This window comes from Heterodontus francisci, chromosome 13, assembly GCF_036365525.1.
Source record: "Heterodontus francisci isolate sHetFra1 chromosome 13, sHetFra1.hap1, whole genome shotgun sequence".
Taxonomy (NCBI): domain Eukaryota; kingdom Metazoa; phylum Chordata; class Chondrichthyes; order Heterodontiformes; family Heterodontidae; genus Heterodontus; species Heterodontus francisci.
In genome coordinates this window covers 83,213,564-83,229,927 of record NC_090383.1, presented here as the reverse complement: position 1 = coordinate 83,229,927, position 16,364 = coordinate 83,213,564, and the positions used below count along the sequence as shown (strand labels likewise).

The following is a 16,364-nucleotide window of genomic DNA, read 5'->3' as shown; positions in this document are numbered from 1 at the left end:
CAGAATTAATGACACCACTGGGTTCCTGCCCATGCTGATTCTCAGGCAGACCTTAATCCATGCGGGCTAGTTTCCTACCATTTTTTGCAGTGCAGGAAGAAGTTTAATAATCTGAGGCGAGTGTCAAGGTGAGTGAGTTCATTTTCAAATGACATATCCTACCAACAGCATTCCTGCTCCCACTCCTGCCACCCCACCAGTGTACTTTCTTTATTCCCTCATGGGATGTGGGCATTGCTGGCAAAGCCTGCATTTGTTGCCCATCCCTAATTGCTCTTGACAACTGAGTGGCTTGCAAGGGCAATTAAGAGTCAACCACATTGCTGTGGGTCTGGAGTACATATAGGGCAGACCAGTTAAGTACAGCAGATTTCCTTCCCTAAAAAACATTAGTGAATCAGATAAGGTTTCTTTGCGACAGTTACTGATAGTTTCATGGCACCATTACTGAGATTGGCTTCCAGATTTGTGTTAATTAATTGAATTTATTAATTAATTTAATTTAAATTCCATTAGCTGCCATGGTGGGATTGGAACCCATGTCCCTGGGGTATTATCCTGGGACTCTAGACTAGTAGTTCAGTGACATTACCACTCCGCCACCATTTTGCTGTTGTCTGCCAACCAGCAAGCCCAGACCAAGTTGGTGCAGGCCTTCTATGCCCAGAGCTGCTCAAGGCAGTCCTCCAATACCATCTACAGTCTCCTCAAATGGAGGACAGCAATCTTCCACCATCCATGCTGCAGCCACTGGGGAAGAATTTCATAGGAGCACTCAGATAGGAAAAGGCACAGGAAAGACAGGAATTAAGGATGATTAATTTATTGTTGTATTCATGATATAATGATTGTATTTATAAATTTGGATTGCAATGTTCATTTTCTGGTGTTTTTTATTGTTGGAAAGAGGATGATCTGATAGAGATATCTGATAGATAGTGATAGAGAAACGGTATAAAGCATGGGTCTGTTGGTGAATACTTAGCTTATTGTTATTGCTCATGGATTATTTCATCATGTGGAGCCAGGGCAGAAAGGGGCAGTCACAATGTAGCCTCCCTTTGTCTTTCTGTTCCTCCATTTCTTGTTGCACTTTCTCCTCCTCCTTCTCTTTCATGTTCTCCTACTTCTCAGCTTCTCACGTGATAGTTGGTGGCAAGGGTTGTGCAGCATGCAGCATACTACCATAAATCTCAATACCGACTCAGCTGAGTACTGCAGTGCTCCTCCGGAGCGGTCTAGGCAGCGGTGGCATAGCTCGAGGATGTTGATGGTGTGGCAGCATGATTCGCAATGTAGGCATACTGTGTCTGTGTGGGTGTGGTCCAGACTGGAGAGATGAGCCATGTCATGAGTAGATAACCCTTGTCGCCCAGTAGCCAGGCTTTGATTGCCATCATGCGTCAAATACAAATGGCACAGAGGACTGTTGCAGGATGAAGGAATTGTGACTAATACCAGGATACTGGGCATTGAGCTGCATGATGCGATGCCTGTGGCTGCACACTGAGGGAGTACTATCCATCTTAGTTCATGAAAATGGCTGAGTTCAGATGAGGTGCACTTAAGGCAATGTGTGTGGAGTCAATGACACCTTGCACCACGGGGAAGCATGCATCTGTGCAAACCCTTGTGGTCACTCGGCCTACTTGGAATGAGACGAATCTGTCTTTCTGTGTATAGAGAGCCTCAGTGACCTCCATAATGCAGCACTGTACTGCAAATTACAAGATGTTGCTAATATCTCCAGCAGGAACCTGGAAGGAACCAGATGCATATATGTTAAGATGCACGGCCACCTTTAACTGCAGCAGGCAATGTAGTCCTTCCCCTACTTTGAGGTTGCAGTTGTGGCAGATTTCAGATACAACCTCTTTAGTAAAGTGAAAAGGTCTCAAGTATTGGTCCTTGCTGAAGTTGTGATAAGAGAATTGCTCCCTAAAGACTCTCAGCAGATATGACCTCCTGCTGAGAACCCTTCTCCCCCTGCTCCCTTCCCTCTTCTAGCAGCATGTCCTGGTTTGCATGGTCTCTTTTCATTTACCCAGTCATGCTCAAATCCAAGAAGGTGACATACCAGACCATCCATGTCTGTAAGTAACTTGTTTCAGCACAGGGTTTTAAAACAGAAAAAATGTACTTTAGCATCAACTAGACCACTCCCTGAAAACTATTAAACCTTTAGCAAAATACTAAAAAGCTCCAAAATCATGCAAAATAACACCAACAGTCAGAAGATATAATCCAGCAACTAAGTGGTTCATGATCCATTTAAATAGTGTTGGTTGTGGGGGGGGGGGGGGGGGGTCCTTCATTCTATTTAACATCATGTTCAGCTGTGTGTGGTTAAGACAGGGCGTAGGCTGACGTGTGGCATTTGAAAATGGCAGTGTGGTGTGAAATCAGCATTGCACTCTGAGATTATATTCTGCCCGTTCTGCATGCTGCCAGCTGCCTGTGTGCAAACCCCTTTACCAAAATGATATCCTGTGCTCTTCCTGTCAGAAATCTGTGCTTGCATCTCGGATGGCATTTTTTACCATGGAGTGGCCTTGTACTGCCTAAAAAAACGGGCACTACACAGCTCAATTTTTCCCCACATGTTTTATAAGATGTGGCCATTTTCAGCATCCATCAAATGGATCCTCAGCTGCAGTCATGGAAAGACGGTTGCAGGTTTGGCCGCATTTGCCATTGCAGTCATTTATGGCATTTAATCTTTAATGGCTTCCATATTTAATGTTTATGCTACTGTAGTCTTTGCAAAAATATTGGCTGCTGCTCTGTGGTGCTTCCTTCAAGGTGGACACCCTGCCTGATCCCCAAACACCAGATTGGTGAGCTGCCTATTTGGAGCATGTTACACCAACCATGTTAGAATGAGGACCCCAAATCTAAATAGCTCCTTCAGATGGGTGCTATGAATGTCCTCCCCACTGCACTCCAGATCTACAATCCACATGAAAATAGGCCTCATATCTCTTACTTCCAACAATCTGCTATCCTTTGGAAACCATTAAATTTTCTCTCCTCACTTGCACGCACAGAATTATTTTTTTATCACGTTTGGGGAGGAAATGTTTAGTTCCAATTCAATTCTTACATAATGCTGATATTTGGAAGTATTGTGTTACGACCGGATGAGGAAGGGTTCTCAGGCCCCTTTCCTGGTTTGGCTGTAACAGGAGTTATCTTTTAAAACACAGTGATTTTAGCTTACCACCTCAGTGAGTCTTTGCTCACTGCTCTCTAATTGTAATTACAGATGAACCAATCCGACAGTTTTTCTTAGGTTTAAACAAGAAAGATGTAAGTTTATTAGCCTTACCACTCTCACTCAGTTAAAAATTACTAAAACATGCGATGCAACCATGCGAGCATGCATACAAGATAAACGCACAAATAGATACAGAGGGGGAGAAAGAATTAGGGGGTGGGGTTGAAGTAGGGTTGGCAATAAATGGAATTCAGTTACTATCTTTTGATTTTGGTGCAAAGTCCTTGGTTGAAGTTGAGGTCTAGGAGTTCTTGCTGGGGACCAGTGCTTTCAGACTTGCTTCTCCGGTACCAGAAGGCTGAAGAGAGGTTTTAATTGTCTTCTTGGTTGTCGCCTGGAAAGTTCTGTAGCCTTGAGGCTGATGCTGCCACAGTGGCTTTCCTGGGACGTTGCTGGCGAGAGAGACAGAGCGAGGTGCTTTCTTCTTTGAGTTCAGTTGCAGCCTGTTTCCTTTCTGTGTGGCACAATTCAAAAAAGCCCCCAGTCTGGCCAGCAGGTAAGTCATGTGACCATCTCTTTGCTTGAAACAGCATCTTCTGGGAGGGTTGTTGATTCTCAAAGTTCTCCAGTCACCCTCGGTGGGGGATAGAGTTCTGGCTCTTACACAGACAAAAAATGCTGATTATCATGATTGGCCAGACCAGTCTTGTTAATTGAATCAGTGAGCACTCCCATTGTCTCTCTATTCAACTGTCTCTCAGAATGCAAATGTGCCACCATGTTTTCAGCTGTTCAGTTCTGTGGTGTTTTTAAACAAGTTATCTGCAATGTACAGTAAAAAAAAAGGTCAAGTAGTGTCCCATATGGCAAAATTAATATGTTTCCATTTGGCAGGTGTGGTTTCTGCCACAATTGAACTTTATCTTGTCCTAAAACTAGTAACAAGCTAGATTGCATCTCATTCAGATCACAAAAGGCTGAATTGTGGACAGTTTTCTGAATGAAAATGTTGACCTTTGTTTTACATTTTGAAATATTATCAATGCCCGGATTTTACGGTATGAATAACAGTGAAGCTATCTCTGCTCACCGTTATTAAGGAATAAATCAATCAATAATTTATGGCATCTGCACGTAGACAGTTAAATGTGGAAATCAGGGAGTTGCTGTCCGAGTTGCCCTGTTCCTCCTGAAGTTTCACTATTGTTTCGATCAGGTGAGGTGGGGTCGAAGGGATTCCCTCTTTTCCCTCTCCTTGTTTGACCACAACAGGTTTATTTCTTTTTGAAGTGGATATACTTGCCAATTCAGTGAATGTTTAACTGTTTATGCATCGAATTATAAAAAGAACCAATCGGACAGCTTTTCTCGACTTTAACAAAGAAAGAGGTTAGCTTTATGGTACTTAAACCGATGTAAATAAAAAAATAAAAAAGCTACAACTTTCACACAGACACATACACACACTTGAAGTTCTCACATTTACACAAATAGGTTACAGAGTGGAGAAGGATGGATTGGATGAATTAGAGTCCAGAGAAATAAAAGGGGTATACAGTCTGTGGAGGTTGGTGATTTGGCTGGCTTCAGGCTGAATTCGGTGGTTGTGCAACTTTCCTTTGGTGGTCCCGAGGCTTCCGATTTGAAGATATGGATGGAGAAGGTGGATTTGAAAGAGAGGAAGGAAGGAGGAACCCAACTTGGGTCTTCTACCTTCAGCGTCTAGCTGCTTGTCTCTCTGCTGCAGAGCAAACACTAGCTTAAGCACATGGAGGGTGGGTCTGTCACATGACTGTCACCCAGTGACTCAAATATGGTGGTTATTCATGTGTATTCCTCTTGTAATTGAATCAGTCCATCTCTAGGAATTCCCTTCTCACAGCTAGGGTCCTATTGTTCAAATGATTAGGCTTGAGTGGTTCTTCTCTACTAGTAGAATGTTCAGGTAATGGCCTTGATGCCTTGCTAATGGGAACAGGATAGATGGTTCACTCAGATTCCTCAGGTCATTGTTCTTGATGGGTCTGTGCAGTGCAACACAGGCCATCTCCATTGCAATGCATTGAAATGTGGAAAGTACAATGATGTGAATTGGAGTGGCCATCTTTAGCTGCCAGCATTGAGTCACCTTTGATCTGTTTTAAAAAAAAAATTCAATTCAGGTTTCCAGCTGCTGGATTAAAAATCATCATTCGATATAACATGTTTTTGTGACACTATACTGGTTATTCACTGAGAGACTTGGCATTCCCATACAGGCAGCAGCATGAAGTTGTGGTACTTACCCACTACCCACTCCCCAGAAAATGTTAGGGTTTGTCCAGTTAAGTCCGCGAATGTTTAATGCTGTGGTAATTCTTAGTTATTGCCAAACAATCTTTTTGCCACTGAAAGTTTACTTTTACAAGTGTGGAGACTCATTCCTTCAGATTTTAATTATTGTTGGAGATTTAAAAAAACATTTTACATTTTCTTTATTTCTCTTTAAACTCTCAATCCTATCTTTTTCCCACTCTTTATTTTGTTTTCTGTACATAATTTAGCATTAAATTAAATATTATCACTGACACTTCCTGGTTTAGCCCCCTGTGTATTTCAGTAAGGATTCTTCAATCTGATTGGTTAAGGAGACAGGCCATTGCTTGCCCTGTTCACATAGGCCCCAGGATCCCTGTAGAAGGTACCACACTGCTTTGGCTCGCTATAACCACAAATGGCAGTGCAAAAACCCACAGAAAGTCTGCGGGCAAGTGTAAGTGCAATAAATGGCAGGCACCGTTGGTTTGCAAAATCCCAGCCTATGTTTTTTTTTGCTGCATTTTACTTGCATTTATTCAATGCACATTTTATCCCACCCACATAATACTGGGACTAACATCCACTATTCCAACTGAAAAGAGTAAGTGGGTGACTATAGCCTGTAGCAGATTGACTCAATGGTCAGCCTATGGGAGGTGCTGAAATGGCTTCCAGCTAAACTCCCTACCAATTTTACCTTCTATCTTCCCTTTGATGAGGCCTCTCTTACTTCTTCAGTGTTGCCCATAATGACCTAACCAATATTCATAAGTAACCAGCCTGGGGGAACAGTCCCAGTTTTGATTTTGTGTTTAACTCATTGACATGTTTTTATATATTATAATCCTGGGGAAGTAAATGACGGGTCACTTGTAAATGTTGACAATATACAGACAATTTAAAGAATGCAATGGGTAGCTGCCATTTGACAGAGTGTGCAAGGTTCATTTGAATGCAGAAGCATATGGATTGCATATTGTGGTCAGCTGGCAATTAAATGTAAATGCTTCAGAACATTTTAATAAAAGCAACCATGGCATGGTGATAAAAGTGATAAAATGGATCTGCCAGCTAAAAGGGAAAGAAAAACATTCTCACAGTGCAAAAAAGTGACAGTATCAGCTGTGCATTATTGGTTCGTGACCATGACAAAGCAACACCACTGGAAAAATCTACCAACCCCTTAACTTCCCTGGAGAATTTATTTTTTCTGTTTGGTATTACTCATGAAAAATTTGGATTATTTGTTTTTTGTTATGAATGCATTTAAACAAAAAGTAATATTTTGGAGTTAGTCCCAGTTTTTAGCAAAGGGCAGGGGCAGTCTTGAAAAAGAATCACTGCTCCTCCAAATCTATAAACTCAATGCAAGTTTGATTGGCTTTCCATTGTGTGAAACATTTGTCTTATGTTACAGTATTCTCTGGTCGTGCCTTACTGTTGTGACACATAACATGTAAGACAAGGCCTTCTGTCCAAAAAGACATGGCTGAAGCATTTGCAACCATTGTCAGCCAGAAGTGCTGAGTGGATGATCCACCTTGGCCTTGTCTTGAAGTCCCCAGCATCACAGATGCCAACCTTCAGCCAATTTGATTCACTCCACTTGATTTCAAGAAACGGCAAAAGGCACTGGATACTGCAAAAGCTATGTGCTCTGACAACATCCCGGTAATAAGTACTGAAGACTTGTGCTCCAAAATTAGCCCACAGCCAAACTGTTCCAGTACAGCTACAACACTGGCATCTACCCAACAATGTAGAAAATTGCCCAACTATGTACTATCCACAAAAAGCAGGACAAATCCAACCCGGCCAATTACCGCCCCCTCAGCCTCCACTCAATCATCAGCAGAGTGATGGAAGGTGTTGTCAAAGCTGCTATCAAGTGTCACTTACACAGCAATAACCTGCTCACCAATGCTCAGTTTGAATTCTGCCAGGGTCACTCCGATCCTGACCTCATTACAGACTTGGTCAAACCATGGACAAAAGAGCTGAACTCAAGAGGTGAGGTGAGAGTGACTGCCCTTGACATCAAGGCAGCATTTGACCGAGTATGGCATCAAGGAGCCCTAGTAAAACTGGAGTCAATGGGAATCAGGGGGAAAACTCTCCATTGGAGTCATACCTAGCACAAAGGAAGATGGTTGTGGTTGTTGGAGGTCAATCATCTCAGTCCCAGAACATCACTACTGGAGTTCCCCAGGATAGTGTCCTAGGCCCAACCATCTCCAACAAGCGTTTCATCAATGATCTTCCCTCCATTATTGAGTCAGAAGTGGAGATGTTCGCTGATGATTGCACAATGTTCAGTACCATTCGCAACTCCTCAGGTACTGAAGCAGTCTGTGTAGAAATGCAGCAATACCTCGACAATATCCAGGCTTGGGCTGATTAGTGGCAAGTAACATTTGTGTCCCACAAGTGCCAGGCAATGACTATCTCCAACAAGAGAAAATCTAACCATCTCCCCATGACATTCAATGGCATTACCATCGCTGAATCTCCAACTATCAACATCCTGGGGGTTACCATCGACCAGAAACTGAACTGGACCAGCCATATAAATACTGTGGCTACAACAGCAGGTCAGAGACTGGGAATTCTGTGGCAGGTAATTCACCTCCTGACTCCCCAAAGCTTGTCCACCATCTACAAGGCACAAGTCAGGAATGTGATGGAATACTCTCCACTTCCCTGGATGGGTACAGCTCCAACAGCACTCAGGAAGCTTGACACCATCCAGGAGAAAGCAGCCCACTTGATCGGCACCCCATTTAACAATGAAACATTCACAGCCTCTACCACCGATTCACAGTGGCAGCAGTGAATACCATCTACAACAGGGTTGTCCAACATAAGGCCCATGGGCCAGGATCTGTCCCGCCAAAAGTCTCCTTCCGGCCCGCAGATGTAAACTGTACCTGGACTGTTCCTCATCTGCACCAGGGTTCCGTGAATGGAGATGGGAAATTTTCCACTGTCGTCTTCTTGCACACGGGCTTTTAAAAAAACATTGCAAATCAGTTTCACAGCTGACAGTTGTTGACATTGGGATGGACAGTTTCCCAACTTCGGACAGATTCAGGGTTTTCTGGCAGGCTTTTAAAAAAAGACGGAACCTGCTGGAAAACCCCAAATCTGTCTGAAGTTGGGAAACGGCTGTTCCTGATGTCAGCAGCTGTAAGCTTTGAAGCTGACTTGTGATGTTTTTTTAAAAAACTGACCAACCATCTGCTGAGCATTCCCACTCTCTGTAACTCTCAGAAAGAGAGAAAGAAAGGGGACAGAGAGATAGAAAGAAAGAGGACAGAGAGAGGGGGTAGGGGACAAAGAGAGAGAGAAAGAACAGGGAAAGGGAGAGGGGGGAGCAGAGAGAGACAGAAAGTACAGGGAAAGGGAGAGAGGGGAACAGAGAGAGAGAGAAAGGGGGACAGAGAGAGAAAGAGGGGGAGACACGGGTGAGGAAACAACACAAAGTGAGGGGGGGACACAAAGAGGGGGGAGGCACCAAAAGGGAGGACAGAGAGAGAAAGACAAAGAGTGATCCAGATCACTCCTGACAGATGGACATCTATCCGGAATACTCCACATTGCTACAACAAGTGTGTGGGTCAACATTAACTACTTGTGCAAGCAAAAACATGGCAGGTATCTCATTAAATCAGTGTCCATCATAGTGACATGAAAGTAAGTCAATAAATTAGTCTTCTCATTTAAAGCGTCTTCACAAAAATGTACATTTGTTGTTGTTTTGATTAATAGTAACATAAATTTTTAATGCCTTTATCTTTCCGAAATTGTCACATGGGCCTCTTATGTAAGACAAAAATTGTAATGTGGCCCCCCACCATGTGAAAAGGTTGGACAAACCTGATCTACAAGATGCAATGCAGCAACTCACCAAGGCTCCTTCGACAGCACCTTCCAAACTCGTGTCCTCTACCACCTAGCAGGACAAAGGCAGTAGGCACATGGGAACACCACTACCTGCAAGCTTCCCCCAAGCTACACCATCCTGACTTGGAACTATATTGCCGTTCCTTCACTGTTGCTGGGTCAAAATCCTGGAATTCCCTTCTAAAGGCCTGCTCGGGTCTGCAAATGAAACCCAACCCGAGCCCGAACCACATCCGACTTGAGCCCGACCCGGCCCGAGTCCTTTGACTTTTCCCATGCCCGACCCAACCCAACCCGACCACCGGAATATAATCAACTTTATTGAAGAGGTTGTGCTCTACCTTGGATGGAATCGCTCACTGCAGACTAGTGCGGAGTCCAAATGCACGTTTCCCGCCTTGACATCCTGGCTGACACTGTGTCTGACCCAGCCCGACCTGACATGAGCCCATGTGCCAGATCCGGAAGAGCGACCCGACCCGACCCGAACCTGACACGTGTCGTCAGGCCCGGTTTGGTTCAAGTCGGGTAGCCATGCTCTATTCCTTCCTAACAGCACCGTGGGAGTACTCGCACTAGATGGACTGCAACGGTTCAAGAAGGCAGCTGACCACCACCTTCTCAAGGGCAATTAGGGATGGGCAACAAATGCTGGCCTTGCCAGCGATGCCCACATCTCATGAAAGAATAAAAAGATAAGAATGTAGGCCATATGTTTTCAACCTGGAATCTTCAGACCACAGGAAATGAATCAAAGGGATTCCAGAAAATCCTAAGGTAAGTCAGCTTACTGCCCATTCAATATCAGCTGTGGGATTTTTTTCCCCCCTGTATTTGTTTACTCACTAGGAAATTATACGTTGCCGTTTACTGATAGAAATAGGTCTTTTCCTTTTGGGTAGCTGAAGCTGCCTTTTCAAATTTAGGTCAGGGATGTGTTAATATTTATAGGAGGTTCCTGGGATTGTGTCAATATTTGCAGAGGGTCCCCCCACAGAAATGTTGGATAACCACTGACTTCCCAGAAAAAAGTTCATTGTGGTTCATCTGGATGGACCTGATATTTGAAAATGCTGAAGAGTGTATATTCACTTTATCTGTTAGATGTCTGTCCAAATTCCACCTAAATATGCTGATGTAATCTACCTCCCTGGTTCCATGTATTAAAACCCTCTCTAAAAAGTTGTTAAATTTAATACTTTCTATTCAGCTTCTCTGTTCTGAGCTTAATAAAGAAGGCTTGTAGCTATGTTGAGCTCCATTACCCTAGGTTTCTGTACAGCTGGGCAAATAATTCCGTGCTGCTAAAATATTTTATTTTATGTGTTTACTGAAACTGCTTGAAATGTTTATGGATGCTGCCTTCTCAGCACTTTATATGAATTGAAGGCATTTTTTGAAGAGGAAAAGGCTCATACTAGCCTGTTTCTTTTTATTATGGGAATCTCATGAGATATGGGATGGTTACAGCTTATAACATTTTAGAAAGTGCTATTTTCCACATCGAAAATGCCAACTGAAAATGGATCATGGTCAGCCATGATTGAGCTGCTATGGATTTTGAATAAGCAACAAATACAAAATAATGACATGAGTATAACCAAAGAATTATGTCAACATAAGTTGAAGTAGTTTCAGGGATTTCAGTAGATTTGATGGTCCTTATGTCCAACTACTGTGGAACAGTAAATAACAAAACAAATGAAATACTGAACTATACAGGCATAAACAGTGGACCATAAGTGAGAGGAAGCCATGCTCTAATTAGTCTGCATCTTGATTATTTTGTCCAGTTCAGGTCATCATGACACAAGGGATGTAGTTAAAGTCTGGAGTAATTCAAAGAAGAGGCACAAAATTATCGCTTATGTTAGCGGTCTGGCTTATGAGGAGAAACTTCAGCTTTTCAGTCTTGAAAGGACAGGTGACCGTATAAAGGTATATATAAAATAGAAATGATATAGATTAGGAAAATTACTCACACACGACATGTGCGCCCTTGGTCCTATACAAGACGAGGGTAAAGTTTAACTTTGGAAAGATGTAAAGGTAACAGGGTTGTAGTGGTGGGTGATTTTAACTTCCCCTATATTGACTGGGACTCACTTAGTGTTAGGGGCTTGGATGGGGCAGAATTTGTAAGGAGCATCCAGGAGGGCTTCTTGAAACAATATGTAGATCGTCCAACTATGATGGGGCCGTACTGGATCTGGTATTGGGGTATGAGCCAAGCCAGGTGGTCGAAATTTCAGTAGGGGAGCATTTCGAGAACAGTGACCATAATTCCATAAGTTTTAAGGTACTTATGGATAAGGATAAGAGTAGTCCTCGGGTGAAGGTGCTAAATTGGGGGAAGGCTAATTATAACAATATTAGGCAGGAACTGAAGACTTTAGATTGGGGGCGGCTTTTTGAGGGTAAATCAACATCTGACATGTGGGAGTCTTTCAAACTTCAATTGGTTAGAATCCAGGAAGAAGGATAAGTTTGGCAAGTTTCGGGAACCTTGGAAAACGCGGGATATTGTGAGCCTCGTCAAAAAGAAAATGGAAGCATTCGGAAGGGCTGGAAGGCTAGGAACAGATGAATCCCTTGAGGAATATAAAGACAGTAGGAAGGAACTTAAGCAAGGAGTCAGGAGGGCTAAAAGGGGTCATGAAAAATCATTGGCAAACAGGATTAAGGAAAATCCCAAGGCTTTTTATACGTATATAAAGAGCAAGAGGGTAACCAGGGAAAGGGTTGGCCCACTCAAGGACAGAGAAGGGAATCTATGTGTGGAGCCAGAGGAAATGGGCGAGGTACTAAATGAGTATTTTGCATCAGTATTCACCAAAGAGAAGGACATGGTGGATGATAAGCCTAGGGAAGGGAGTGCAGATAGTCTCAGTCATCTCATTATCAAAAAGGAGGAGGTGTTGGGTGTCTTGCAAAGCATTAAGGTAGATAAGTCCCCAGGGCCTGATGGGATCTACCCCAGAATACTGAGGGAGGCAAGGGAAGAAATTGCTGGGGCCTTGACAGAAATCTTTGCATCCTCATTGGCTACAGGTGAGGTCCCAGAGGACTGGAGAATAGCCAATGTTGTTACTTTGTTTAAGAAGGGTCGCAAGGATAATCCAGGAAATTATAGGCTGGTGAGCCTTATGTCAGTGGTAGGGAAATTATTAGAGAGGATTCTTCGGGACAGGATTTACTCCCATTTGGAAACAAACAAACTTATTAGCGGGAGGCAGCATGGTTTTGTGAAGGGGAGGTCATGTCTTACTAATTTGATTGAGTTTTTTGAGGAAGTGATGAAGATGATTGATGAGGGAAGGGCGGTGGATGTTGTCTATATGGACTTTAGTAAAGCCTTTGACAAGGTCCCTCATGGCAGACTGGTACAAAAGGTGAAGTCACACGGGATCAGAGGTGAGCTGGCAAGATGGATACAGAACTGGCTCTGTCATAGAAGACAGAGGGTAGCAGTGGAACGGTGCTTTTCTGAATGGAGGGATGTGACTAGTGGTGTTCCGCAGGGATCAGTGCTGGGACCTTTGCTGTTTGTAGTATATATAAATGCTTTGGAGGAAAATGTAGCTGATCTGATTAGTAAGTTTGCGGACGACACAAAGGTTGGAGGAGTTGCGGATAGTGATGAGGATTGTCAGAGGATACAGCAAGATATAGATCGGTTGGAGACTTGGGCGGAGAAATGGCAGATGGAGTTTAATCCGGACAAATGTGAGGTAATGCATTTTGGAAGGTCTAATGCAGGGGGAAGTATACAGTAAATGGCAGAGAGATCTGGGCGTACAGGTCCACAGGTCACTGAAAGTGGCAACGCAGGTGGATAAGGTAGTCAAGAAGGCATACGGCATGCTTGCCTTCATCGGTCGGGGCATAGAGTATAAAAATTGGCAAGTCATATTGCAGCTGTACAGAACTTTAGTTAGGCCACAGTTAGAATATTGCGTGCAATTCTGGTCGCCACACTATCAGAAGGACGTGGAGGCTTTGGCGAAGGTACAGAAGAGGTTTACCAGGATGTTGCCTGGTCTGAAGGGTATTAGCTATGAGGAGAGGTTGGATAAACTCAGATTGTTTTCACTGGAACGACGGAGGTGGAGGGGCGACATGATAGAGGTTTACAAAGTTATGAGTGGCATGGACAGAGTGGATCGTCAGAAGCTTTTTCCCAGGGTGGAAGAGTCATTTACTAGGGGACATAGGTTTAAGGTGAGAGTGGCAAAGTTTAGAGGGGCTGTGCGAGGCAAGTTCTTTACACAGAGGGTGGTGAGTGCCTGGAACTTGCTGCCCGGGGAAGTGGTGGAAGCAGGTACAATAGCGACGTTTAAGAGGCATCTCTGCAAATACATGAATAGGAAGTGAATAGCGGGATAAGGTCCCCGGAAGTGCAGAAGGTTTTAGTTTAGGCAGGCATCAAGATTGGCGCAGGCTTGGAGGGCCGAATGGCCTGTTCCTGTGCTGTACTGTTCTTTGTTCTTTGTTTGTTCTTTGATAGGGGTACAGAGCGGGTGGTAGTGGATTGGCCGCCCGTTATACACTTCGTCCGATTTTTCTTCGTATTGAAGTTAATGGAAAGGAAAACGGGGCAAGTGTATAATGAACGTTAATCCAGTACCACACGTTTTCTCCTACTACTGAAGTTATATTTCATCCCTTCTGATTCAAACTAGTCGAAAGTAAAGATGGATTGATGACAGAAAGAAAAATATATAATATGCTTTTCATATCCGAATGATCTTCACACCGAATGAATTACTTTCAAACTGTTATTTTGATGGCAAATCTTACCACAGCTTTAATGCAAACATTAGAGGCCTCAAGTTTTACGGGAGCCCTGCAGCAGGCGACAAACTGGCAAAATCGGGTTGCAAATGCACTGACAATCTTAATGGCAGAACCTCATTTGAATGTTCGTATAAGTCCTGCCTGATACCCAACCAAGCTGAGTACCTATCTGGTGGATGGACGTGGGCACCTGACAGCAGAAGGCTGCGGTCAGGGACCAGATGGAACAATTGCTGGCAGACATGTGGGGAGTGTGTGGCTGTGATTGGAGGAGAGGAGAATTCTCTGGTCAAGATTGGGAGGGGGATGATTAGCTTCGTGCAATGGAGGCCTAAGGCATCCTTGTGAGGCCCAGAGGAGAATTCTTGTCCCTCATGGCCTTCAGGGCAACCTAAAATAAATTTCTAAAACTTACCTAGTTGTGCATCTTCTGCTCACCATTTGGCTCCCAACAAAAAAGCAGGTTAAGATTAAGAAATGGTGTCAGTACAATGGGGTCAGAGTGGGTAAGTGACTGGCGTTATTTTAACTACAATCCCCCTGGTCCTCCCTGCCCCCACCCCCCACCCCCCAGCTTGGTTTCCATCAGGCGGGAGCAGTTAAATTCCAAGTCATGGATTCAAGAGCGAAATGTCAAAAGAGAAATGAGAATAGCTGCCCTTGACATCAGTCAGCATTTTGCCCAATATGGCACAAGGGGGCCCCAGCAAAACATTGGGAATCAAAGGAAAACCCTCCAGTGCTTAGAATCATACCTGACTTTCAGGAAGATGGTTGTGTTTGTCAGAGGCCAATCATTGCAGCCATAGTATATCACTGCAGGAGTGCTGCAGTGCAGTGCTCTTGTCCAACGAGCTTCCTTTTGTCATAAAGAAAGAATTCTGTTCACATTGTGAACTCATATTCTGTCCTTATTTTCTGTAATACTTTGATTTTATGCAATAATTTTTAGTTAAATAGTAAAACCTATGGCAATATGGGAAGCAGAGAAGTAGAATTGGTTGGAGCATTAGAGCTTCACTGCAGTACAGGCTAGCGAGCTGGAAGACACAAAACTGAAATGTTGCAGTTACTGGAAGCAGGCTACAATTATAATGTGAGAAGTTTACATATAGATAGCTCCCATTATAACTGTAGGCATAGGAATTTATAGTAGAATAGAGTTGTCACAAAACTGGGATAACAGGAAGTAGGTGGTGAGTGCAAGCAGACATATTATTTTAATATAGATATAATTACAAAAAAATGACATAAATACCCTGCCATAAGATTCTCTGTCTAGTGTATGTAACCTCACCATGATTCCCTTTTTCTCTCTGACATATATAACCATACAATGTTTCCTATACTGTTGTTCTTCTGGCTTAAGAGCAGATTAAGAGCAGAGCATTTGTACTTCCAGTGTACAGCTGAATGTCAGAATGCCCTGCATGGATTTCCACCTCTTTTCTGGCAGTCCATACTGATTTATTTTGCTGCACTTCAATGCTATAAGTTGCACCTGAATAGACCAGAATCCAACCTAAATAGGATGGTCTTGGTCTTGTCAGTCTAAGGCTTTGAAAGTTTTGTTCAAGCACAACTATCATGGAAATAATGGTGGAACAGTTTTGATGCTGACGCATGCTTATGAATAATGCCACCAAGGAGCAGTATTGATGGAGGGTGTATGAACAGCAGTAAAACAATGGACCGCAGATCACTTGGCTCATTTGGCCTGCTGTGCCATTTTTGTTTGCTATGGCAGCTCTATCTTTCTGATCTCAATTTAATGCCTTGTCACAATCATTAATATCCTTACTTTCCAAGTAAGCATCCAAACCACAGTTTGAAACCCCCAACCTTGACACTCTTTTCTAATGACCTTTGAGTGGCACCATTAGTGACTGCGAATGTTTGAAAGTTTTTAGCCTTTTTAGTGGACCCATCTTCCCAAGGGGCTACATTTCCAGTCAGACAGGATCATAGAGTAATATTTGTACCTATTATATCCTGTTTTTACGCCTTCATGTTTGCAGTGGTATAATGTAATATTGCAAACTGTAAATAAGAAAATCTGAATAAATCATTGTTACCCAATCAAAAACCTGAACAAAAATTTTAGGATGCTAGGTTAAGAATAATAACAAATCTAAATTGTGTGTGTGCT

The 16,364-nt window shown here is 43.3% G+C and overlaps 1 long non-coding RNA gene across 2 annotated transcripts in view; it reads left to right on the top strand.

The window, feature by feature from the left end:
* Nucleotides 1–16,364, top strand: part of LOC137376458 (uncharacterized) — a 118,748-nt gene that overhangs the window by 88,761 nt on the left and 13,623 nt on the right. The window contains exon 2 of one of the 2 annotated variants that reach the window (XR_010976225.1): nt 11,212–11,356. The exons of the other annotated variant lie outside the window; for it this stretch is intronic. This is a non-coding gene — a long non-coding RNA (uncharacterized lncRNA). The remainder of the gene's footprint in view (nt 1–11,211; nt 11,357–16,364) is intronic. 2 annotated transcript variants of the gene reach the window in all.